This window comes from Mus musculus, chromosome 3, assembly GCF_000001635.26.
Source record: "Mus musculus strain C57BL/6J chromosome 3, GRCm38.p6 C57BL/6J".
NCBI classification, from domain to species: Eukaryota; Metazoa; Chordata; class Mammalia; order Rodentia; family Muridae; genus Mus; species Mus musculus.
In genome coordinates, this window is record NC_000069.6 from 129,443,147 (window position 1) to 129,468,079 (window position 24,933).

Below are 24,933 nucleotides of genomic sequence, written 5' to 3' on the forward strand. Positions count from 1 at the left end.
AGGTTGGGCAAAGAAGACATGAAGTGTTCAAAGCAAACAGCCTATATGGTAGTAGAATATCCCCAGCAGCGTCTTCCACATACTTCTGTAGTGACCAGCCAAGCACTGCAGCCTCTGGTCATACAGCTGCTAGCTCAGAGCAAGGCCACTCCATCAGCTATCTGAACCCCATGTGTCTTTCTTGAGTGATAGTCACCTCTGTGCTACTTATGGACAAGATCCATCAGCATGCTGACCAAAGATGATAGGAAAAGTCCAATGTGGGTGTTATTTCTTCTAGTCCAAGAGGAATGGCATCAAGGAAAACAGAAATATTAAGGTCATATCGATACTTCTGTTCTATGTAGATGGATAGACTGTACTACACAATGAGTTGACCGCTATTTTTCTAATCACTCACCATTGATCTACCTTAGGTCTCGCTGTTAGCATTGCATGCTCTATGAGCTTTGAGAAATGTCAAGTAGCATGAATCTATCATTTTGGTGTGTCACAGGATCGTTATTTGCCCTGTAAACCCCACGTGTTCTATCTGTTCATCTTCATTTCTCCCTGGCCCTTGGTTATCAGTCATCTTTTTTGTATTAACTGTCTCCACAGTTTTGACCTTTTCAGAATGTCATATAGTAGGATTCATATATAATATACTCTGTATATAGTATGTAGATTTTTCCACATTGGTTTCTTCACTGCATTGTAGGTATTTGAAGTTTTCTCCTATGCTTTTGTGGCTTGAAAAAAAATACTCCTTTTCAATGGTGAGTAATAGACCATCACTTATTTGTTCACTTTCCTACTGTAGAACATTTTAGTAACTGTGACTTATGCTGCTAGAAACATCTAATTTATCTAAATCTTCCAAATTATCTCTCCAAAGTGCATTTCCATTGGCGACGCCTGAGACGTCCTGCCGCTTCGGGTCCTCACAGCATTGGATCTTGTCAGTTCTTTGGACCTTTGCTATGCAGATACATCACGCTTGTGCTTTAAGATAACAGTTTAAGATTTCCTGCCTATCAAATGTCTTAGGATAGAGACAAGCAAAAATCGGTAACAGCAACAATAAAAAGCAGATGATTCGTTGTATCCCGTGTCGGCTGGTTGCTTTGCATATGTGGTGTATTACCTATATGTATAAATTCATTTCCCTTTTTTGTTTCTTCTAAAGCAGTAGGGAGGTCAACTAAAAGAAGATGCACAGTGTTCATTTGTGGCAGAGCTACTGTTCAATTAAGAGTTTGGCCTTTGATCTGACCTGGAGAAGTCAAGCCAAATGTCCTCTGATCTTTCTCAAAACACAGATGTGTTGCTAAATCACCCCAGAGTAGCTATTTTGATATTCAATGTATTCTAGACTGTACCTAATAATGTTTTTTTTTTAATCATTTTCAGTTGTTTCTCACTCTTTAATCATTCCAGCTCTGTGAAATCCCTGATTGGAAACCTTGCTGACCTGAAAACAGAACTTTGACCTGCTATTCCCAACCTTCCATACCTGGACCCCTGCTTTCAAACAGCACCTTTGTCAGTGGTTGCTGCCATAATGATTCTCCTTTGTAAAGATGCCTTGTGCATCTTCACTGGGTCACACTGAGCAACCCGTTTATCCAAGACTCACATACAGGCAGTGTGTGATGGAAGAGGAATAAAGGAGCCATGGCTCACCCCAGTGAAACCGCACGTGCCTGGCAACCTGTCTCAAAACCCAGAAACACACTGATGAATCCCCAGCCCCCTACAAATGCTCACCATGGCTATTTCAGATCCACTCTGTGTCTATTGCTTCTTCCCCATTCTTGGCTAGCATTCCCCATTTCAAGAGAACAGAAGCTCTCTACAGAATGTCTCTTCAGCCTTCAGTCACTGGGTGATCTTTCTCACTCTGACTCTGACGTGTAACCCGAACCCTGCCCTCTTTGGTGTCCTGGAGTCTTATTCTGAGTTATTCTAAGTGTCCCTTCATCCTTCCAATGCCTCTATTTCTCCTTCCCTGGTTCCTATTCATAATTTAATCACAATTCTACTTTCAGTGCAATCTACCCATCTCTAGTCCTTCAAACCATCAAATTACAGTTTCATCTTTCTCTTCAGAAATAACCCTTAGTGCTAACTCACCTATTCAGCAAATATGTGCTAGGTGCCAATTACAGAGAAAACTTTGTTCGAGACACTGGATATTTGGATATTGGGCAGAGATGGAGAAAGTGCTGCGTGAGCATGCATAATTGAGCCTCTTTGTTTCTAATTGATAGCCTCAGAATATCCTTCTTGTTAGACTCCGTTTATTCGGATAATGCAGAAAGCAGTACAAGCAAGGCTGAGCTCCTGCAGGCTTTTGCCACAGTACGCCACTCTGAGAAGTGCTGGTTCCCAGAAGTTACCCAGCTTTGCACTGAAGGTGTCTGAAGACCCCAAAGATGCAGCTAATGCTGCCTAAGACAGAAGCAGAATGTTGAGGCACTAAGACTACAAAGGTTGAACGGTTGAAAACAAAATCCCCTTCATGGCACGGCCCACATGCCATTCCCAGCCAGACATAGAGATGGTTGTGTAGAAGGGTTTCCTTTGGATTCAGTACATGCCAAGAAGTGCACTTGGGGTCCTGGAAACCTGGCTGGGGGCAGGGAAAGGATGAAGAAAGGACAGACACAGGTACAGAAAAGCTGGGGTCCAGTGGGGTGTGCTGTGATGGAGGTACACCCACTACCATCTTCACTCAGAACCTCAGTATGTTTCTTATGTGCAGCACACGGGTGGGGTCAGGAGTTGGCTAGCCTGAAGGTCTCTGTAAGCAAGGAGACTCACGCTGCAAACACCAAGGAGAGGCAAGCAAGCTGCAGCTGCTAGTTTTTGCACACATTGGTCATCTTGTACTTGGACCAGAAGAAGGTGGCTTTGCCAGCTTTGGGTCTGACTCAGATGGGGAAAGGCTTCGGCAAGTTTCCCTGGCTCTAAGGTTTCATTCTTGTCATGGCTGTGCCTGTGTCAACAGTACATGTTCACTCAAGACTTCGGTCGCTCACAGCTTCCTCCACTTCCTACAAACAAGGTGTATCCAGAGGGATCAGAAAAGAGAGCTATATCACTGTCAGCAGGGGAAAGCACACTCCGTCCCGGTGTTTCTCAAAGCTGAATAAAAGGAAATACCAGTCTGCAAGAGAAAAGGTGCGTGGCAAATTGTCAACCCACCCTGTGGTCAATGAGGTTAAGTTTCTGTGAATCAGAGCATATTCTAAAGACCCATGTAGAGTACCAGGGAACTCCAGGAATCTGAGGTCAAGAATAGTGCAAAAAAAAAAAAAAAAAAAAAAAAAAAGCACGTCTCACTTTCTTATTAAAGCAAACAAAATGTGAGGTGGTGTTCATGGTTGGCTTTAGCAAATACAAGTGCAAGGAGATACTAACTGGTGTTACAGCTTATCATGTTTGGTCATGTGAGAAGAGTCAAGAATATCGCTCCCAGCCCTTTGCCTTTCCTACAGAGATAATGTGGACACGCCATGGCATCTCCTTCATGCCCTTGCTTTCAAGTGCATTCCCTTCTCATAGTGTATACAACTCTTTCTAGAAGGCCCTTGTGGGAGTAACATTCTGCACTCTGCCCCATCCACAGTTCACAGTAAACTTGCTGCCTCCTTACACAGGCTTCTATAGGGAACAGCTGCATTTATAGGAGCAGTATAGAAACTTCAAGAATGACTTCAGTTTGCTCTATATGTTAGATTTCCATCGCAGTGAAAGATGCCGAAGAAAAAAACAACTTAAAGTACGGAAAGACTTACTTCCCTCCCTGATCTCAGACATTATACCTGTGGCTTCACTGGCTCTATTGCTGTGGGCCCAAGGCAAGACTGAACTTCATAAAGTGCCAAGTGTATGTGAGGGTAGCAGAGTTTATCTCATGGTACACAGGAGGAAGGAACAAAGGAAAGGGTCAGACATGTGCTATGTCTTTCCTGAGTGTGCTCTCAGTGACCCATGTTCCTCCAACCAAATCCCACCTCTCAGTAATATCAGGCGATGAATCCACCAAGAGTTTAACTCGTTGATTGGGTTAGAGACCTCAGGAGCCTCTCACCTCTCAACAGAGCCACTAGCTGGAGAGCAAAAGTACAACACATGAGCCTTCAGGGCAAACACGGCCTAACCAAAGAGCAGCACTGCATTTTGTAAGATGGGGAGCTGTTTAAACGCAGTTGCCTCTTGGAATCTTGGCACATGTAAATGTAATTCTCTATGGACCAAAGAGGATCAGATGAGGCTTGAAATACCAACAATATCAAGCCAAGTGTGGTAGCAGTCCCAGCACTTGGGAGGCAGAGACAGAGGCAAGCAAGCTCATCTCTGTGAGTTTGAGGCCAGCCTGTTCTACAAAGTGAGATCCAGGAGAGCCAGAGCTACAGAGAGAAACCCTGTGTCAAAAAGAGAAAAGAAACAAAGAAACAAAGACAGACAGAAAGGAAGAAAGAGAGAGAGAGAGAGAGGGAGAGAGAGAGAGAGAGAGAGAGAGAGAAGAGAAGAGAAGAGAAGAGAAGAGAAGAGAAGAGAAGAGAAGAGAAGAGAAGAGAAGAGAAATACCAATGTCATCTGCCATTGTTCCTTATGAGAACCGAGTCTGTGTGTCCCTCACTCAGGAAGCAGAGTCAGAAGAATACAACGTGTAAAGTTGGACTGCATTAATAAGACGCTCTGGGAGGAAAAGACTAACTTTGCATTGTCTATTAGGCTCATTTAAACTGACAAAAACAAAACAAAACAAAACAAAACAAAACAAAACAAAAAAACAAATATTGCCCAGGTAGCATGATGCTTTAGTGATAGAGAAACAAAGCTGGCAAAAAAAAAAAAAAAAGGAAGTAATATTTACATTTTCCCGATAGCTAAAATAGAGTAAGCTTCCACTCATCTTTACCTGGTCAGACACTGCCTGCTGAGATAGAACCTTATTCGTTTCAAGAATGTTGACCTTTGTTCCTTTGTTTCAAGCCACAATCCTTGTGATATATGTGTGTGTGTGTGTGTGTGTGTGTGTGTGTGTGTGTGTGTGTGTGTATGTTTGTCACATACTTTGGAAAGTTGGGTTTTCATAACGCCAATGTCCTGCCCGTTTACAGATGGTAGATCTGAACTCTGATTACGGCGAGAGATTTGTAATGTACTTTTGAATTAATAAAATAGTAATAGAATTGCGATACAGTAAGCTCAGCCCACTTTTACCATGGATCCTGCCTCATAAAAGTAGTAACGTTTTAAAGTAATCAGCAACTGGTACCTCAGAGTAACTCAAAGTAAGTTGTCTATAAAAGGTTATTTTAAGAAGGGGGGGAGCAAAAACCATTTTACCTTTGGTATGCAGTTAGGTTAAATCATAAAGCTGTAATCCAGAAACGCAATAGCTACAAGATCCTGGTCATGTACAACAGCTGTGGTCCAATAAGCTGTGATTGTAACTGTCTTCCTGTTTCCAGCTCCTATCACTTCCTGGGGGTCCCTCACCTCTCACTCCTCCGCAAACTACCTCAGCAAGGGCAGCAACGATCTCCTGGCCGCATAGAAAGGTTTTAGTTGCATCATTAGCTCCATGTGCACAGCATCCCCCACACAGTTACTCTCAGGCCACACCCACCCATTTCTTTAAAGCCTTTAGCAGCCGTACATCCCCACTAGGACAAGTTTTTAGATGACTCACAGGACAGCAGAAGTAAGGGCTTATGGACGGGCCTCCTGCTCTTCTCTGGCTCCCACTCTCACCTCTTTAGCCTTAGCCCTTGGTCTGCCTCTTCTTGGTTCCCAAAACCCTCATCACCGGGAGCCACTGAACCCGCCAAGTGCTCCTTCCCCTCCTTTACTGTCTCACGCCCACTCACGCTGTGGCCTCACCTTTGGCAGCCTTTCCTCTGGAAGCCTTGAGTTCCAACTATGAGTTCAGGGCTCTTGTCACTTGCTGATGAAAGCTTCTAAGTTTAGACTCCATTTTAGAGAACCTGACCTAAGTTTGAATTCAGGTAAACTAACGGGCTGATACCCAGCATTCGTTTCCAAGTTGTCCCCCAACTCCCGACAAAACCTGAGCCCAGCTCCGGTCTCTAGGCTAATCCCCGACAAGACTGGAATCTTCTAGTTACACCCTCAACAAGACCAGCGTCTCCCGATTATTCCCCCAACAAACCTGCAACCCCAGGTTACAAGCCCACCCCCTGCCTAATGACCACCAATGGAGAGGAGGGCAGAAGTTAAGTTTATGATATGGCCCCCAGCCCCAGGCAATTGTGCTAAAGGCCACAGGAGCTTTCCAATTAGATGCTTGCACAAATACTCCCTGCTTGCTGCTTAGTATAAACCCTTGCCCCTGATAGATATTTGGGGCTCCTCTATCACCAAATCCATCTTGCATGATGGTGGTGCAATGGGAGGGCCCGAGCTAGCTCGAATAGAATTTTAAAAAAAACCTGATGTGAGCTGCATCAGATAGGCTCCTATCTGGTTTGGGGGTGGGGGGTTGGAATCACTAACATTTCCCTGGCACTACACTTCCATGGGAGGCTCTAAATTGTTCTCAGGGTGTTCCTGGGATTGTGAATCTTGTCTGTCTTGGCTGGAATGAGAAACCCAAGGTTAGGAAGCCATACTCTGGATTTGTGTATGAGGATATCTGGGGGAGACCTGCCCTGGATGTGGGCCTCACTGGTACATAAACTGGGGGCTCAGATAGAGTAGAGGAAAACCAGAGAAAACACTCGGGCATGGGCACTATGTTCCTCTGCTTCTTGGCTGATGGGATGTGAGCCATTCTGTTTCGACATACCTATCCCAGTACTGTGGACCCACAGCTCTGAAGCTGTGAGCTAAATGAACCAAAATTAAGCCTTTCTCCATCCTTAGGTCTTCGTTAAGCAGTTATCCTTATCAGGTGATCTGCCCAATTCCCTACCTACACGTCCCATGAGACATGAGACTAACTTTGATCAAGAGATATTTTTACTGTAGTTTCTGACACAACATGATTTCTTCATAACTATCACCCCGAGGCTGGACACAGCTCAATTGGTACAATGCTTGCCTGGCATGCATAAAACCTGGGTTTAATCCCTGCATCACATAAACTGGATGTGGTTAATACATGCCTATAATTCTGGGAGGCAGGGGCAAGAGGATTGGGAGTTCAAGGTCATAGTCAGCTACAAAATAAGTTCTAGGCCATGTAGATGAGTTTTGCTTCAAAAAAAGCCAGATATAATAAATAACTATTACTCAGATTAAGATTATGTTTACTGCTGGGCAGTGGTGGTGGTGCACATTTTTAATCCCAGCACTCTGGAGGCAGAAACAGGGGGATATCTGAGTTTGAGGCTAGCCTGGCCTACAGACTGAGTTCCAGGACATTCAAGACCAAACAGAGAAACTCTGTCCCAGGCAAACAAACAAACAAACAGATTATGTTTATTGGAGACTTGGGTGTATGCTTTACAAAGCACTGTGTGCTTGGAGCCTTATGCAAGAAGACACCTATGCATGATCAAAATACTCTACGTGATCAGAAAAGTGCACTGCTAGCACAATTATCTGACCCCCGATGATGAGTCCTATGGTTTTCTACCATCACTTTAAGGAGCAACCTCAACCACAGGCACACTGACCGAGAGTCAGGATGCATAAACAAAGACGTGCCCTGGCGTTCAAGGACTGACCTAGAAGCTGTCCAACAGGCCTGGCTCAGCCCCATACTGAGCATGCCTTGTTCAGTCAAGCATCCACATCACCTAGTGGTGAAGGACAGTTCTGAGAAGTGAGCTGTCAGGCAATTTCATCACAGTACAGACATCAGCAAATGTCTGACATAATCCTGGAGGGCAGAGGACAGTCACTCTAAAAGACCTCTTATATAATCAAGAACCCTGCTCAACTCAAGATGCATGCAGCTGCTGCCAGCGGAACACAGCTTTGCACTGCATTGCTTTTTAAATAAGTAGAAAGTGTGTTCTGAAATTAATTATAAAAATACAGTATAGTGAGTGTCCGGTCACATAGTGGGTCCATAACTGCACTGTACTGCAGCACAGTAGGTTTACAAGTATGTGAGTGGCACATCACAGCCTGCTGTTAGGATGGCAAGAGCATCACTAGACAACAGGAATCTCTCCATTCTGTGATGGGATTGTCATTGTCTGTGTGGCCTGTCGTTGGATGAACTGTCAGCATACAGAACTGTAGTGACACACTGTGATATTGGGACATTAAAAAGAAAAATAGTTTTCTGGCCGGGGAGAGACTTCTTAGACTTCTTTCTGAGTAGTCAAAGTAGCATGGTTCAAAGGTATTTGCAGATATGCGTATTAACCAATCCAGAACAGCAATTCTTCCGTCTGGTTGTTGTAAGTCAGGAAGCAGGAGTCCTCTGCCCTAACCCTTCCAAGACAATCAAAGACATGCCTAAACTTAGGCACTGAAATGATTAAAACAAGTCCACGTTGCTTGCCTGGTTCTGCCTTGTCTTCTGGCGGAGAGGTAAAGGTTCTGACCCAATCCCCCATTACTTCCTGTGTCCTGACATTCTGTCTTTTCCTCATGGCCCCAATGACTCCTTTCTCTAACACCTGTATGACAGACTCTGTTTTTCTGAGTTTCTCCTGTGTCTAATCTCACAACTATACCAGACTAGCCCACTCATAAAAGATACAAAGCTAACCTCGAAGTCCAAGGGAAGTTTCTACCAAATGCTAGAAGCAGGAGACAGCAGCCCTCAACTTAAAATGAAACAAGCAGTAACTGCCCCCATGTTAGAGACTGGAGTGCTCAAGTTTTCTCCTTACAGTGTTCCACCTAAAGTGTTCACAGAGCCAGTGCGTGTTGAAATGGTGGCCACGAGGGATGGATTGGCACTCAGTTTTGATTACCAATTTTGAGAGGATCAAGAATCATCAAGGAGGGGCAAAAGAGATGTGGCTCTGTGGCAAAAACAAACAAACAAACAAAAAAACAAAACAAAGCCTTGTTCTGGGGATTGGAACTGTTCTCAGCATCAGGTGACTTACAACCACCTGTAACTCCAACTCCAGAAGATCAGATGCCATTTTTCTGACTTCTACGTGTACCCAAGAACATGCATGTATATATACACACACACAGAGACACAAGTACTTGCATATATATATATATATATTGCATATATATATATATATATATATATCACCAGGGAGACAAACTCACTGGTCATATCTCTTCAGGAATCCCAAGACTGTGCTAATTAAGGTAGAAAGCTGCATCTCACATGTGTGCAGCTCTGGTCTTGGCTTGGGGTTCATGGCAGAGCACAATGGAGGACATCAAGCACCAGCAGTCATCCCTCTCTTGTTGTGGACACAATGTAACAAGCTTCCTAAAGCTCCTGCTACCATGTCCTCCTCACTATGGTGGACTCTCATATCCCAAGGCTGGGAGCCAAAATCAACTCTTCTGTAGCGGTCTGAGTGAGACCAGTGCACATAAGCTCGTATATGTCAAAGTTTGACCTCCCCCCCAGGTTGAGTTGTTTGGGAAGGGTTAGGAGATGCCATCTTGCTGAAGGACATAAGTCACATGGGGGGGGGTGTGTGGTGGTGTGTGTGTGTATGCTTTGAGAATATAAAGCCTCGCCTATTTCCAGTTTGCTCTCTGTTTTGAGCATGTGTTTCAAGATGTGAGCTCTCAGCTTACTGTTCCTGCTGCAGTGCCTGCCCCCGGCTGCCATACCTGCCGCCTGCCGTGCCCCATCGAGACAGACTGTCATCCCTCTTCAGCGATACAGCCCAGCAGCAAATAAGAACTTCCTGTTTGAAACTTCAAAGTGAATTAAGAGAATGATGTCAGTTGAGAACACAGTTGCTGGATGGGAAAACGTCTCAGACTCTGCTGGGAACCGTGTTCAGATCTCCGTGTTTTCCGCTGCCGGGTGTCTCCTGATGTTGTGTGGCGATGTCTGCATGTCAGTGTGATGACTAAGGATGGGAACACAGGTGGCTGGCTCTGCCACCACACCTCTGAAATGCTGCGCCCTACCCCTGGGCCCATCCTCTATCTAGTCAGACAGGTAGTTAGTTAACCGACCCCTGGGAGAACTCTTATTGGTCTCTAAAATCTAAACCTCACAGAAAGTATGTGTCTCTCAATAACATATTTGTGGTCAGTATTTGTGATAACAAAATGAATACCTGTACATGTGTTCTCAGAATTCACTATTGCAACTTTGAAAAAGATCTCAATTATTTTTAAATAATTGATAAGATATAGGATTTTTTTTCTTTTGGTTTTTTTGAGACAGGGTCTCTGTGTAGTCCTGGATATCCTAGTATCCCTGGCTGTCCTAGATCTTGCTCTGTGGACCAAGCTGGCCTTGAACTCAGAGATCCACACCTGCCTCTGCCTCCTGATGTTGCTGGCACTGAGATGCCATATTAACCACATTCAAAGCAAGGATCTAATGTTCATGCAATTTTTGATGACCAAGAAATGGTCACTAAGCCAGTCTGTCTCTTACTATGTAAAAACACAGAAAAGTGCTATAAATACTCAAGTGCTGTGTGAAACTGTAGCATATTGTAAGAGGCTGCAAAGAATATAAACATTGCAAGAAATGTGTCTGTAATCTCAGCACTTAGGAGTCAGATGTGGATAGGTTTCTATGAGTTTGAGGCCAGCCGGGTCTTACACAATGAGTTCCAGGCCAGTTAAGGCTGCGTAGTGAAACCCTTTCAAGAAGAAGAAGAAGGAGGAGAAGGAGGAGGAGGAAAGAGGAAGGAGGAAGGAGGAAGGAGGAGAAGAAGGAGAAGAAGGAGAAGAAGGAGAAGAAGGAGAAGAAGGAGGAGGAGGAGGAGGAGGAGGAGGAGGAGGAGGAGGAGGAGGAGGAGGAGGAGAAGAAGAAGAAGAAGAAGAAGAAGAAGAAGAAGAAGAAGAAGAAGAAGAAGAAGAAGAAGAAGAAGAAGAAGAAGAAGGAAGAAGAAGAAGAAGAAGAAGAAGAAGAAGAAGAAGAAGAAGAAGAAGAAGGAAGAAGAAGAAGAAGAAGAAGAAGAAGAAGAAGAAGAAGAAGAAGAAGAAGAAGAAGAAGAAGAAGAAGAAGAAGAAGAAGAAGAAAAGGCAGAAAGATAGACAAGATAGACAGGAAGGAAGGAACAAACGAAAGAACGAACAAATGAATGAACGAACGGACAACAGGGTTTAGCAGTGAAAGTTCAACAAGACAGAACCCCAGAGACGTTCTAGGGACCGCATGCAAACATTGAATGTGTTCTGTATTGAGGGAGTCCAAAGCAAGCGTGCACGTGCAGTTTCTGTTAAGGGAAAGCTGACCAAGTTAGTATACCACAACCTGACATGTTTCCTTATATCCCTGTCTGTACTCACAGAACCTCCAGCATTTTTCCTGCAGAGATTGATAAACTCCAGGATTTATCTTAAGACTTGGTTTTCAACAGTTTGCATCAATGCCTGCCAAAATTACATTGTCGTAACATTGTATCTATTGAGCAAGATTGCTTTAACCCAGCGTCTCCATGAACCATTTTTATAAATAGCCAGAAAACATAGCAAAAGAACGGAGCTTCTCTCAAAGGCTCAGTCTGTTTTCTGTTGCTATCGAGAAATATCTAAGACTGAGTATTTGTAAAGGTTTATTAGATCATGATTGTGCAGGCTGAGGGAGCCAAGAGCCTGGTGGGACAGCATGCTCTACATGTGGTAAGGACCTCTGCCTGGGTTCTGACATGGTAGAATAAAGACTACACCTGACAAAGCTGGCTTTGCCACTGCTCAGACCATAATCAAAACAACCCTAATGGCTTGATCACCCTAAAAGGATGTTGCCCCTTGTAGTGGCTATTCCTGGTTGTCAACTTGACTATATTTGGAATGAACTACAATCCAGAATTGGAAGGCTCACCAGTGACCCTTATCTGGAGGCTTGGAGATAGAAGTTTCTGGTCTGGATCTTGGTATGGAGATCTTGAGGCATAGTGGCTATGGATTCCAGAAGATTAAATCTCCGAGTTCAAGGTCATCCGGGATTAAAGGAGTGGTGGAACACACCTTTAATCTGGGCTACACCTTCTGCTGGAGACAATATAAGGACATTGGAAGAAGGGAGTCTTGCTCTTGCTCCTCCACCTACTTGCTGTGTGAGACTGAGTAACTGCTAGATCCTTGGACTTCCATTCACAGCTATGACTGAACCATTGTTGGGAATTGGGCTGCAGACTATAAGTCATCAATAAATTCCTTTACTATATAGAGACTATCCATAAATTCTGTGACTCTAGAGAACTCTGACTAATACTGAAGTTGGTACCAGGAGTGGTTCTAGAGGAACAGAAGTACAAGGATGAATTTTTTAAAATACTGGAATTGGCTTGTTGATCCACTAGCACTTTCAACTACTGAAACCTCTCCAGATTCTCTCCCTCCTGGGAGCTCAGAGAATTTTGAAGACACATGGTTGAAACTATATTTCAAACTTAAAGAAGCTAATGCCCTTCATTTTCTTGATGAATTAGGGGATTCAGTGTACAAAGCTTTCTACAAGATGGGGAAAAAATCGGAAAATGATTTTACTGGCTGGCTGCTCTTAGTATCTGTGGAAAAAATGATGAATGAAAGGAAGGAGTTGTGTGATAAAATCGAAAGGCTCCAGACACAAGTAAACGATCTAAAAGTTGCTAAGTGTGTCCTTGAAGAGAATCTTCTCTCCTGCAGCCATAGAGCTCAAGTTGCAGAAAATCAAACTGAAACCCTCATTGTAAGGTTGGCTGAAGTACAGTGAAAATTCAAGTCTCAGCCTCAGAGTGTGTCAACAGTTAAAGTAAGGGCACTAATTGGCAAAGAATGGGATCCTATAATATGGGACGGGGATGTGTGGGAAGACCATGTTGAAGCTGAGAATTTTGAATCTTCAGATTCTCAAGGGTTTGCCCCACCTGAGGAAGTAGTACCCTCAGCCCCCGCCCCCTTGAAATAATGAATTAATTTCCACGTGAGGAAATTAATTCTGCAGAGTCTGATAAACCAGCAGTGACTTTCACTGAAGAAAATGCCAGTGAAGACAATACTGATGTTTCTCAAGACCCACCAATAGTTTCTTCTAGACCTGTAACCAGACTCAAAGCAAAACAGGCTCCTAGAGGGGAGGTAGAAAGTGTAGTCCATGAGGAAATTCGCTACACTACTAAGGAGCTTAATGAGTTTGCTAATTCATTCAAGCAGAAACCTGGTGAATATGTGTGGGAATGGATTTTAAGGGTGTGGGATAAGGGTGGAAGGAACATAAAACTAGAGCAGGCTGAGTTTATTGACATGGGCCCTCTGAGTAGAGATTCTAGGTTTAATATGGAAGCTCGCATAGTTAAAAAAAAAGGTGTCAAAAGTTTGTTTGAATGGTTGACTGAAGTGTTTATCAAAAGATGGCCTACTGGAAATGACTTGGAGATGCCTGGATATTCCGTGGCTTAGTGCTGACGAAGGGATTTTAAGACTTAGGGAAATTGCAATGCTAGAGTGGATATATTGTGTAAAGCCTAATCGTCCACAATGGGAAGGTCCAGAAGATATGCCCTTTACCAGCTCTATAAGACACAAATTGGTGAGAGGGGCACCAGCATATTTGAAGGGTTTTGTTCTTTCCCTTTTCCTTGTGCCAGACCTTAGCATTGGAGATGCTTCTGCTCAATTCGATTAATTAAATTTAATGGGTTTAATTGGAGTCTGAGGTAACAAGGGCCAGGTAGCAGCATTGAATTGCCAGAGACAAGGTGATCCTAGTTATTATAATGGACAGCGTAGACAAAACAATGTGTATAATAACATACCCAGTAATGGTCAGCACAGGAGAGGGGAAATTTATAGTGGCATGACTCGTTTGGACCTTTGGTACTGGCTAATCAATCATGGTGTTTCCAGGAACGAAATACATAGGAAGCCTACTGCATATTTGTTTGATCTGTATAAGCAGAAAAATTCTCAAATGAAAGAAAGGCTACATTAGATCGTGATAAACGGCAATCTCAGCCAGTGAATCAATTTCCAGATTTGAGCCAGTTTGCAGATCCAGAACCCCTTGAATGAAGGGGTGGCCAGGTTCCGCTGAGGAAGGATCTTGATAAGACACTCAAAGGTTTTGCTGTTACCCTTTCTCCAGTTCTTCCCCAGAGGGACCTACAGCCTTTTACAAAGGTAACTGTACACTGGGGAAAAGGAAATAATCAGACTTTTCCGGGTCTGTTGGATACTGGTTCTGAGTTGACACTGATCCCAGGAGATCCCAAGAAACATTGCAGCCCTCCAGTTAAAGTAGGGGCTTATGGAGGGCAGGTGATTAATGGAGTTTTGACTGATGTCCGACTTACAGTAGGTCTAGTAGGTCCCCTAACACATCCTGTGGTCATTTCCCCAGTTCCAGAATGTATAATTGGGATAGATATACTCAGAAATTGGCAGAATTCTCATATTGGTTCCTTGAACTGTAGAGTGAGGGCTATTATGGTTGGAAAGGCTAAATGGAAGCCTTTAGAGTTGCCTCTGCCAAAGAAGATAGTGAATCAAAAACAGTATCGTATTCCTGGAGGCATTGCATAAATTACTGCCACTATCAAGGACTTGAAAGATGCAAGGGTGGTGGTTCCCACCACATCTCCCTTTAACTCTCCTATCTGGCCAGTGCAGAAGACAGATGGATCATGGAGAATGACAGTTGATTATCGAAAACTAAATCAGGTAGTAACTCCAATTGCAGCTGCTGTACAAGATGTAGTTTCGTTACTTGAGCAAATTAACACATCTCCTGGCACCTGGTATGTGGCTACTGATCTGGCAAATGCCTTCTTCTCAGTACCTGTCCATAAGGACCACCAGAAGCAATTTGCTTTCAGTTGGCAAGGCCAACAGTATACATTCACAGTTTTGCCTCAAGGATATATTAACTCTCCTGCCCTGTGTCATAATTTAGTTAGAAGGGGTCTGATCGTTTGGCTCTTCCACAAAATATCACATTGGTGCACTATATTGATAACATTATGCTGATTGGACCAAGTGAGCAGGAAGTAGAAACCACTTTGGACTCATTGGTAATACATATGTGTATCAGAGGATGGGAAATAAATCCAACCAAAATTCAAGGACCATCTACCTCAGTGAAATTCTTAGGAGTCCAGTGGTATGGGGCATGTAGAGATATTCCTTCTAAGGTGAAAGATAAGTTATTGCACCTGGCCCCTCCTACAACCAAGACAGAAGCACAACATTTAGTGGGTCTATTTGGATTCTGGAGACAGCACATCCCTCACTTGGGTGTGTTACTTAGGCCTATTTACCAAGTGACTCAGAAAGCTGCTAGCTTTGTGTGGGGCCTGGAACAGGAGAAGGCCCTTCAAAGGTCCAGGCTGCTGTGCAGGCTGCTCTACCACGTGGACCATATGACCCAGCAGACCCAATGGTACTTGAGGTGTCTGTGGCTGATAGAGATGCTGTTTGGAGCCTCTGGCAGGCCCCTGTAGGTGAATCACAGAAAAGACCTTTGGGATTTTGGAGCAAAGCTCTACCATCATCTGCAGTCAACTATTCTCCCTTTGAAAAACAGCTCTGGGCCTGCTATTGGGCCTTAGTGGAAACTGAACTTTTGACAATAGCACACCAAGTTACTATGCGACCTGAACTACCCATCATGAGCTGGGTACTATCAGACCCTGCAAGTCATAAAGTGGGACATGCACAGCAGCAGTCTATTATCAAATGGAAGTGGTATATACATAATCGGGCCAGAGCAGGTCCTGAAGGCACAAGCAAGTTACATGAAGAAGTTGCTCAAATGCCTATGGTTTCTACTCCTGTTACAATGCCATCTGCTGCCAAGCATGTGCCTATAGCTTCATGGGGTGTTCCCTATGATCGGCTGACCAAAGAGAAGACTAGGACCTGGTTTACTGATGGCTCTGCACCTTATGCAGGCACCACCCAGAAGTGGATAGCCACAGCATTACAACCCCTTTCTGGGACAACCCTGAAAGATACAGGTGAAGGGAAATCTTCACAGTGGGCAGAACTTCAGGCAGTACACATGGTATTACAGTTTGTTTGTAAGAAGAAATGGCCAGATGTACGATTATTCACTGACTCATGGGCTGTAGCCAATGGATTGGCTGGATGGTCAGGGACTTGGAAAGATCACAATTGGAAAATTGGTGAGAAAGACATCTGGGGAAGAAGTATGTGGATAGATCTCTCCAAATGGGCAAAGGATGTGAAGATATTTGTGTCCCATGTAAATGCTCACCAAAAGGTGACTTCAGCCGAGGAGGAGTTCAATAATCAAGTGGATAAGATGACCTGTTCTGTGGACAGTCAGCCCCAGCCATCCCTGTCATTGCTCAATGGGCACATGAACAAAGTGGCCATGGTGGTCGAGATGGAGGAATGCCAGATCTGCCAACAGCAGAAACCAACACTGAGCCCCAGCTATGGCACCATTCCTCGAGGTGACCAGCCAGCAACCTGGTGGCAGGTTGACTACATTGGACCACTTCCTTCGTGGAAAGGACAGCGTTTTGTTATTACTGGAGTAGATACTTATTCTGGTTATGAATTTGCCTTTCCTGCACATAATGCCTCTGCTAAAACCACCATCCATGGACTGACAGAATGCCTTATCTATCGTCATGGTATTCCACACAGTATTGCTTCTGACCAAGGAACTCATTTCACAGCCATAGAAGTACGACAGTGGGCCCACGATCATGGAATTCATTGGTCTTACCACATTCCCCATCATCCTGAAGCAGCTGGTCTAATAGAAAGATGGAATGGCCTTTTGAAGACGCAGTTACAGCGCCAATTAGGTGGTAACAGCATGGAAGGCTGGGGCAGAGTTCTTCAGAAGGCAGTATATGCTTTGAATCAGCATTTGATATATGGTACAGTTTTGCCCATAGCCAGGATTCATGGGTCCAGGAATCAAGGGGTGGAAAAGGGAATAGTTCCACTTACTATCACTCCTAGTGACCCTCTAGGAAAATTTTTGCTTCCTGTCCCCATAACTCAAGGTTCTGCTGGCCTAGAAGTTTTGGTTCCAGAGAGGGGAGTGCTCCTACCAGGAGCTACAACAAACATTCCATTGAACTGGAAGCTCAGAATTCCCCCTGGTCATTTTGGGCTTCTAATGCCCTTAAACTAACAGGCTAAAAAAGGAATAACAGTGTTAGGGGGTTGATAGATCCAGATTACCATGGGGAAATTGGATTACCTCTTCACAATGAAGGTAAGCAATATTATGTCTGGATTGTAGGAGATCTCTTAGGGTGTCTCTTAGTACTACCATGTCCTGTGATTAAAGTCAATGGGAAACTACAACAGCCTAATCCAAGCAGGATGACAAAGGACGCAGACCCATCAGGAATGAAGGTATGGGTCAATCCTCCAGGAAAAGAGCCAAGACCTGCTGAGGTGCTGGCTGAAGGTGAAGGAAATACCGAATGGGTAGTAGAGGAAGGTAGTTATAAATACCAATTAAGGCCACATAACCAGTTGCAGAAACGAGGATTATAAAGTAATATGAATGCCCCTGTCTTATTTTGCTAATGAATATATTTGTCTTTCTTCCAATTTCTTTAACATCAATTTGTATTTAAGTTGAGACACTAAAAGGATGTTCCCAAGGGACATTGCCCCGTTGTAAATTTACAAATGCGTTTGCAATTGTACGAGGGATAGTTATATCATGTTAGGCGTGTTATAACCTTGTTATAATAACCTTGTTATTGTTTCATGTGAACATGGGATATTATTTGTGTCAAGTTGACAAGGGGTGGATTGTAGTGGCTATTCCTGGTTGTCAACTTGACTATATTTGGAATGAACTACAATCCAGAATTGGAAGGCTCACCAGTGACCCTTATCTGGAGGCTTGGAGATAGAAGTTTCTGGTCTGGATCTTGGTATGGAGATCTTGAGGCATAGTGGCTATGGATTCCAGAAGATTAAATCTCCAAATTCAAGGTCATCCGGGATTAAAGGTGTGGTGGAACACACCTTTAATCTGGGCTACACCTTCTGCTGGAGACAATATAAGGACATTGGAAGAAGGGAGTCTTGCTCTTGCTCCTTCACCTGCTTGCTGTGTGAGACTGAGTAACTGCTAGATCCTTGGACTTCCATTCACAGCTATGACTGAACCATTGTTGGGAATTGGGCTGCTGACTATAAGTCATCAATAAATTCCTTTACTATATAGAGACTATCCATAAGTTCTGTGACTCTAGAGAACCCTGACTAATACACCCCTTAACATCACTGTCCAAGTGGCTGAGTTTCCTGCACGTCAATTTGGGAGGGGCATGTTAAAACTTCTGCACCTGTTAAGCTTAGAAAACCTTAAACTTGAACATTAAGCAAGTTCTTCTTATCTTTAAGTGCCAATATCTACATAGGCCCAACAGGGTTCTTTGGGCCACAGTGTTTATTACAACCTGAACGCACAGCCTTATTACTAGCTGCAGGCTATAGCACTGATGTCAGTAATGGTTGGTGGAAAGCAGATTGCCTGTAGAGTCAGTGACAGACAGCCGCCCTTTTATTCCTAACTGAAGGGCTCATTGGAGATACCATTTGCTTCAGCCAACGTCAGTTGAAGACCTAGAACCCAACCAGATCAAATCACCCTCTGACCCCTTTTATGTGTAAGCGTTTAAATCTTTTCTATTGGAGGAGTTCTTCCCTAGTCTCCCCAGCCTTAGAAATAACTTCCACAGAAAAGCAGCAGAAGTAATAGGCTCGTGCAAGAACCCTCTCTCCTGCTTTCTCCAGCAGCCGAGCAAGATGCCCAAAGGGAAGAAGGCCAAGGGGAAGAAGGTGGCCCCGGCCCCCGCCGTCATCAAGAAGCAGGAGGCCAAGAAGGTGGTCAACCCTCTGTTCGAGAAGAGGCCCAAGAACTTCGGCATTGGACAGGACATCCAGCCCAAAAGAGATTTAACGCGCTTCGTCAAATGGTCCCGCTACATCAGGCTGCAGCGGCAAAGAGCTATCCTCTACAAGCGGCTCAAAGTCCCTCCTGCCATTAACCAGTTCACCCAGGCCCTGGACAGGCAGACAGCTACTCAGCTGCTTAAGCTTGCCCACAAGTACAGGCCAGAGACAAAGCAAGAGAAGAAGCAAAGGCTGCTGGCAAAGGCGACGTCCCAACTAAGAGGCCACCTGTCCTCCGAGCAGGAGTCAATACAGTCACCACCTTGGTGGAGAACAAGAAGGCTCAGTTGGTGGTGATTGCCCATGGTGTAGACCCCACTGAGCTGGTGGTTTTCCTACCTGCCCTGTGTCGAAAGATGGGGGTGCCCTACTGCATCATCAAGGGAAAGGCCAGGCTGGGGCACCTGGTCCACAGGAAGACATGCACCACTGTTGCCTTCACACAGGTTAACTCGGAAGACAAGGGTGCTCTGGCTAAGCTGGTGGAAGCTATTAGGACCAATTATAATGACAGATATGACGAGATCCGTCGCCACTGGAGAGGCAACGTCCTGGGTCCTAAGTCTGTGGCTCGCATTGCCAAGCTGGAAAAAGCAAAGGCTAAAGAACTCGCCACTAAATTGGGTTAAATGTACACTAAATTTTCTGTACCTAAATATAATTACAAAATTAAAAAAAAAAAAAAAAAAAAGAACCCTCTCTCCTGGCAGAGTTTGGTGGCACATTCCTACAGTCCCAGAACCTGAGAGGCCAAGAGCGTGACAAGTTCTGGGCTGTGTTAGTTTACACAGTGAGACCAAGACCAAAAATAAATAAAATTTGTTTTAAACTGGACAGTGGTGGCGTGTGGGAAGCCACATGTGCCGTTGCAGAGTGGCGCTGGCTACCACTGGCCACTGCCCATGATTATGGGTAAACAACCAATGTGCGCATGTGCATAAGAGGTTTTTGCCGAGTCACTGCCTGGCCCAATGCATATTAATGAGGTACTGGTAGCATAACCAATCAGGTATGGACACGTCACTCCTAGGTCTATATAAGCAGCACCATTTCTGGGCTCAGGGTCTTTCGCCTATGCAATCAAGCTCTCCCAATAAACGTGTGCAGAAGGATCCTATTGTGGCATCATTCTTGCTGGCGAGACGGGCGCTCACAGTGGCGCATGCCTTTAATCCCAGCACTTGGGAGGCAGAGGCAGGTGGATCTCTGACCGAGGCCAGCCTGGTCTACAGAGTGAGTTCCAGGACAGCCAGGGCTACACAGAGAATCCCTGTCTCGAAAAACAAAACAAAACAAAAAACCTAAATAAATAAATAAATAAATAAAATTTGTTTTAAAAGAATGAGCTTTTTTTAACAGTGCTCAGAGACTGCCACCTTCCTCCTCTGGTCAAGGCAACAGTGAGACAGATCAGTTGTCAGAAGAGAAAGAATCTACAAAACATCAGAGTCCACCTAGAAACACTAGATGTCAAAGTAGTAGTGACCTGAGGGAGCACGGGGCTGAGGAGGGTACAGGACAACTGATTACGGCTGTGAAATAGTGTCTGCTTTGACCAAAGCCACGTTTACATGTGTGGGCGCACGTATACAAAAAAAAATCACCTATAACTGCTTGAGATTTGAGCACACCTGTACATCTAAACCAGACCCCCAAAACAAAGCTAAAGGCAAAAAAACCATACACACATGAACCCATTTTCTAAATCAGAAAGGCTTCCAGCGTTTCCCTAATCCTCCAGATTTCTGAAAGTGATATATTCAGCAGACAGAACATAGGATCAATGCAAAACAGGAAGACAGTGCTATTGAGGCTGACTCGTCCCCTCCTCCCTGATACCCCAGACAAGGACTTTTCCTGGACAATCCTGACCCTCACCCTCAACCCCATGCATGAAGACATTGCCCGTGCCTTTAAATCCATAGGCCAACGGCTGGCCACCTGCGCACTCACCTGACATGCGGCAGAGAACCAGGAGCCCTGGGGTAATCATCTCAGACAGGAGTTCCCCATAGTGACCTCTGCATGGATGCGTGGATTTATCACCGGGAATGTGCCAAATTACATTCTTTCTAGTAGTGATTCTATATTATTTCAAATTGAAGAAATAATTCCTTTGAGGGGATCAGTTAAGATTAACAACGAGAACAAAAAGACAGAGCTTGTCAAATACCGAGACATTGCCCTATCTTCCTGCTTTTTCTCCTGACACAAATACCCCCGCTACTCAGACAACTGAATTGATTGCTCTCTGCTCTCTGACTAGGAAGAAGGATGTATCACGAGATAAAAAAAATTTAGATAAGCCCGTTCCTGGATTTAATATTTTGAAATGTAGGACAGCTGGAAATCCAACAGCGCCGTGACAGGTATAATGTACTGGGAATACTGCTGAGAAAACCGGAATGTCTCAACTCATACCAGTGCACTTCCAAACCTAGGAAGGAGTGCTGAGAAAGACCCTGGACAATGGAGCCTGAGAGAGATCTAACAGATCTTGAAAGGGAAACCATGTCCCCTGACCCGGAAGGACTTGCAACCCCGCAGGCAGTCCAGTGGTCTTTAAGAGAAAACCTTCGGAAACCTCACTGCCTGAGCAGAACCTGGATAAAAAGAATGGAGACCTCTGGGGAGAAATGGCTGTGTGGTTACCTGAGCAGGGGACACAGGACACAGCAGCACAGGCTTCACTGTGCCCCACAACGGGAAGATCGTGGAAAAATTTTTGCCTGCACACCTCCTAAAGGCACACAGTGCTGGTTCTGTGTGTCAACTTGACACAAGCTAGAGTCATCACAGAGAAAGGAGCCTCTCTTGAGGAAAAGCCTCCATGAGATCCGGCCATGAGGCATTTTCTCAGTTTGTGATCAAGGTGGAGAGGGCCCTTTGTGGGTGGAGCTATCCCTGGACTGGTAGTTCTGGGTCCTATAAGAAAGCAAGCTGAGCAAGCCAGGGGAAGCAAGCCAGTAAGCAGCACCCCTCCATGGAGTCTGCATCAGCTCCTGCCTTGTTCCTACCCTGTGTGAGTTCCTGTCCTGGCTTCCTTTGGTGATGAACAGCAATGTGGAAGTGCAAGCTGAATAAACCCTTTCCTCTCCAACTTGCTCCTTGGTTATGATGTTTGTACAGGAATAGACTTAGTCAGAACCCTGACTAAGGCACACGGTGCAGTCAATGATAAAAGTGGAGGAAGCTTGTACAGATAAGAAGGAACTTCGGGGGGCTGGTGAGATGGCTCAGTGGGTAAGAGCACCCGACTGCTCTTACAGACTGCTCTTCCGAAGGTCCGGAGTTCAAATCCCAGCAACCACATGGTGGCTCACAACCATCCGTAACGAGATCTGACTTCCTCTTCTGGAGTGTTTGAAGACAGCTACAGTGTACTTACATTAAAAAAAAAAATGAACTTCGGGCTCCAGTGGTGACACAATGACCTGAGAACCGCACGTCTCAAAAGCTCAGCGGCAGGAGCTGCTAGCCAAGGGAACAAGAACATTTCTAGGCAAACTGAGCCCAGCCACCTGAGAAGGATGGACTGCCAAAGGAGTTGAGGCTACGGCGGTTCACACCAGAAGTCCTGGTACTCAAAAGGCTCAGACAGGAGGGTTGAGAGTTCAAAGCTCCAAAGTAAGACCCTGTCTCAAAACAGAGGATTAGAGATGTAGCCAGAAAGCAGGGCACTCGCTGACCACATAGAAGGCCCTGGGTTCCATCCTCCGTATCAAAACTACAGCTCTTTAAACACACACACACACTTGTATTTGTATGTGAGTTGGATCCTCTGGGAGTTACAGACAGTTATGGACTGCCATGTGGGTGCTGGGAATTGAACTCTGACCCTCTGGAAGAACAATGCTCTTAACCACTGAGCCATCTCTCCAGCTCCAAAACTGAATTGTTTGGTTGGTTTTGACTACTAGCAAGTGTAGTCTTGTTGGTCTACAACATTGTTGCTATGCAAATCAGGCCAGTCTGCTTCTGCCTCTTGAGCGCTGACATTAAAGGTTGACACCACTCTATCTGGCAGAATGCTTTTTATTTCTTTTGTTTCTTCGTGATCCAGGTGTCTTAGAATAATATGTGGTCCTTATGGTTTTCATTTTTATTATTATATTTTCTGCTATTTAAAACAATTTTCAAATTCAAATATATTTTGATCATATCCTTCCCCTCCTCCAAGTCCCTCCGCATCCTCTCCCACCCCCCTCCCCCAACACACACACACCCAGCCAACTTTAAGTTGTTTCTCAAGAAAGAAACAAATACCCAATACAACAGCAAACCACCACATCTGGCAAGGATCTATAGTTTCAAGACAAAGAATTCCAAATAAATATTTCAGAAGTACAACGATGTAAAATTGTCAAAATAATGTTCTTATGTGTGTTCTGTTGATAAATTCAAAACTGGGTAAGGCTACGCATGCATATACATAGACATTTATTTGTTTGTTTGTTTGTTTGTTTGTTTTAAAGCCTGGTATGGTGTTACACAACTATAATCTCAGTCATATAAGTTTGTATCAGGTGGATTATTAATTAAAGGTCAAAAGTTTATAAAACTTGTTTTATTTTGTTTTGTTTTGTTTTTTAAAAAAAGAGATAAAAGAAAGGAAGGAAGGTGAGAAATGCCAGGGAAGAGGGAAGAGAAAATATAAATCAGCTGAGCCACACTTCCAAGACTGAATGGCAGAACCTGAGAACTCCAACACAGCCTGGCCCTCACCTAGCCTTCCATCCCATGAAGTCTGATGCCCAGTCTTTGTCTATACCACAGGCCTTGGCTTCTTTAATGAGAAACTTGGCGCTACCCAGTCACCAACTCAAGATCATCTCAGTCCATCACCAGAACAGAGAAAGAACACAGAAGGCTTGAATTTGATGCCTGAGAGGCCTTTCTGAGGGCAGTGCCTTCAATCCTGCTGAGTGGACAGGAGAGATACTCTGTTGATTTGCTTTTAGACTTCAGAGAACACTTCAATCACAACAATAGATCATCTTGAACCACAATCCACAATGATAGGATGTCTTCTGCCCTGGCTGTCCTGGAACTCACTCTGTAGACCAGGCTGGCCTCGAACTCAGAAATCCACCTGCCTCTGCCTCCCAAGTGCTGGGATTAAAGGCGTGCGCCACCATGCCCGGTGATAGCATGTCTTGATCCACCTGGTGCCTTTAGCACTGGGAGAAAACATTCTCTCCAAGTGTACAGCACAAATCAGGGCTGGGACCTCTCACAGCCAACTATCTGAAGGAAACTATTTCACATCACCTAATAAAACTAAGCCCTCTGTATTTACCCATGATACCCAAAGGAACATCAAGTCTTCAGGCCTCAAGTAACATACATGGAACAAATGATCTTTAAACATAGAAATTAAGCCAGTATAGAGACAGACTTTTCACAACACACAATTCTAGATCTCTTTCATCAAGGGTTTGCACAAAAGTGACCTCTTTTAATCTTCACAAGGCAACCTCCAGCTCTCCCCATGGCAAAGGCTGCTTCTTTAAACTCAAGCATTAAGCTAAGAAGAGCTGTTCTGTCACAGCAGAAATCTGTGGGATGACTTAATTGTGGGAAGCCACATGTGCCGTTGCAGAGTGGCACTGACTACTGCTGGCCACCACGCATAAGTTTGGACAAACAACCAATGTGTACATATGCAGTAAAGTTTTTTGCAAAGACACTGCCTGGCCCGGGCATGATAATGAGGTTCTGTAAGGTACTGAGAGTATAACCAATCAGGTGTGAGACATGCAAATGAGGTATGATAATGAGGCTCTGTGAGGTACTGAGTAGCCAATCAGATGAGGAACATGCAAATGAGGCGTAGTGCATAACCAATCCGGGTGTGAGACACGCCTCTCCTAGGCCTATAAAAGCAGCACCAGTTCTGGGCTCAGTGTCTTTTTGCCTCTACAATCAAGCTCTCCCAATAAACGTGTGCAGAAGGATCCT

General features: G+C 44.5%; 1 pseudogene; it reads left to right on the forward strand.

Moving 5' to 3' along the window:
- On the forward strand, window positions 18,805-19,643 carry Rpl7a-ps7 (ribosomal protein L7A, pseudogene 7; annotated as a pseudogene).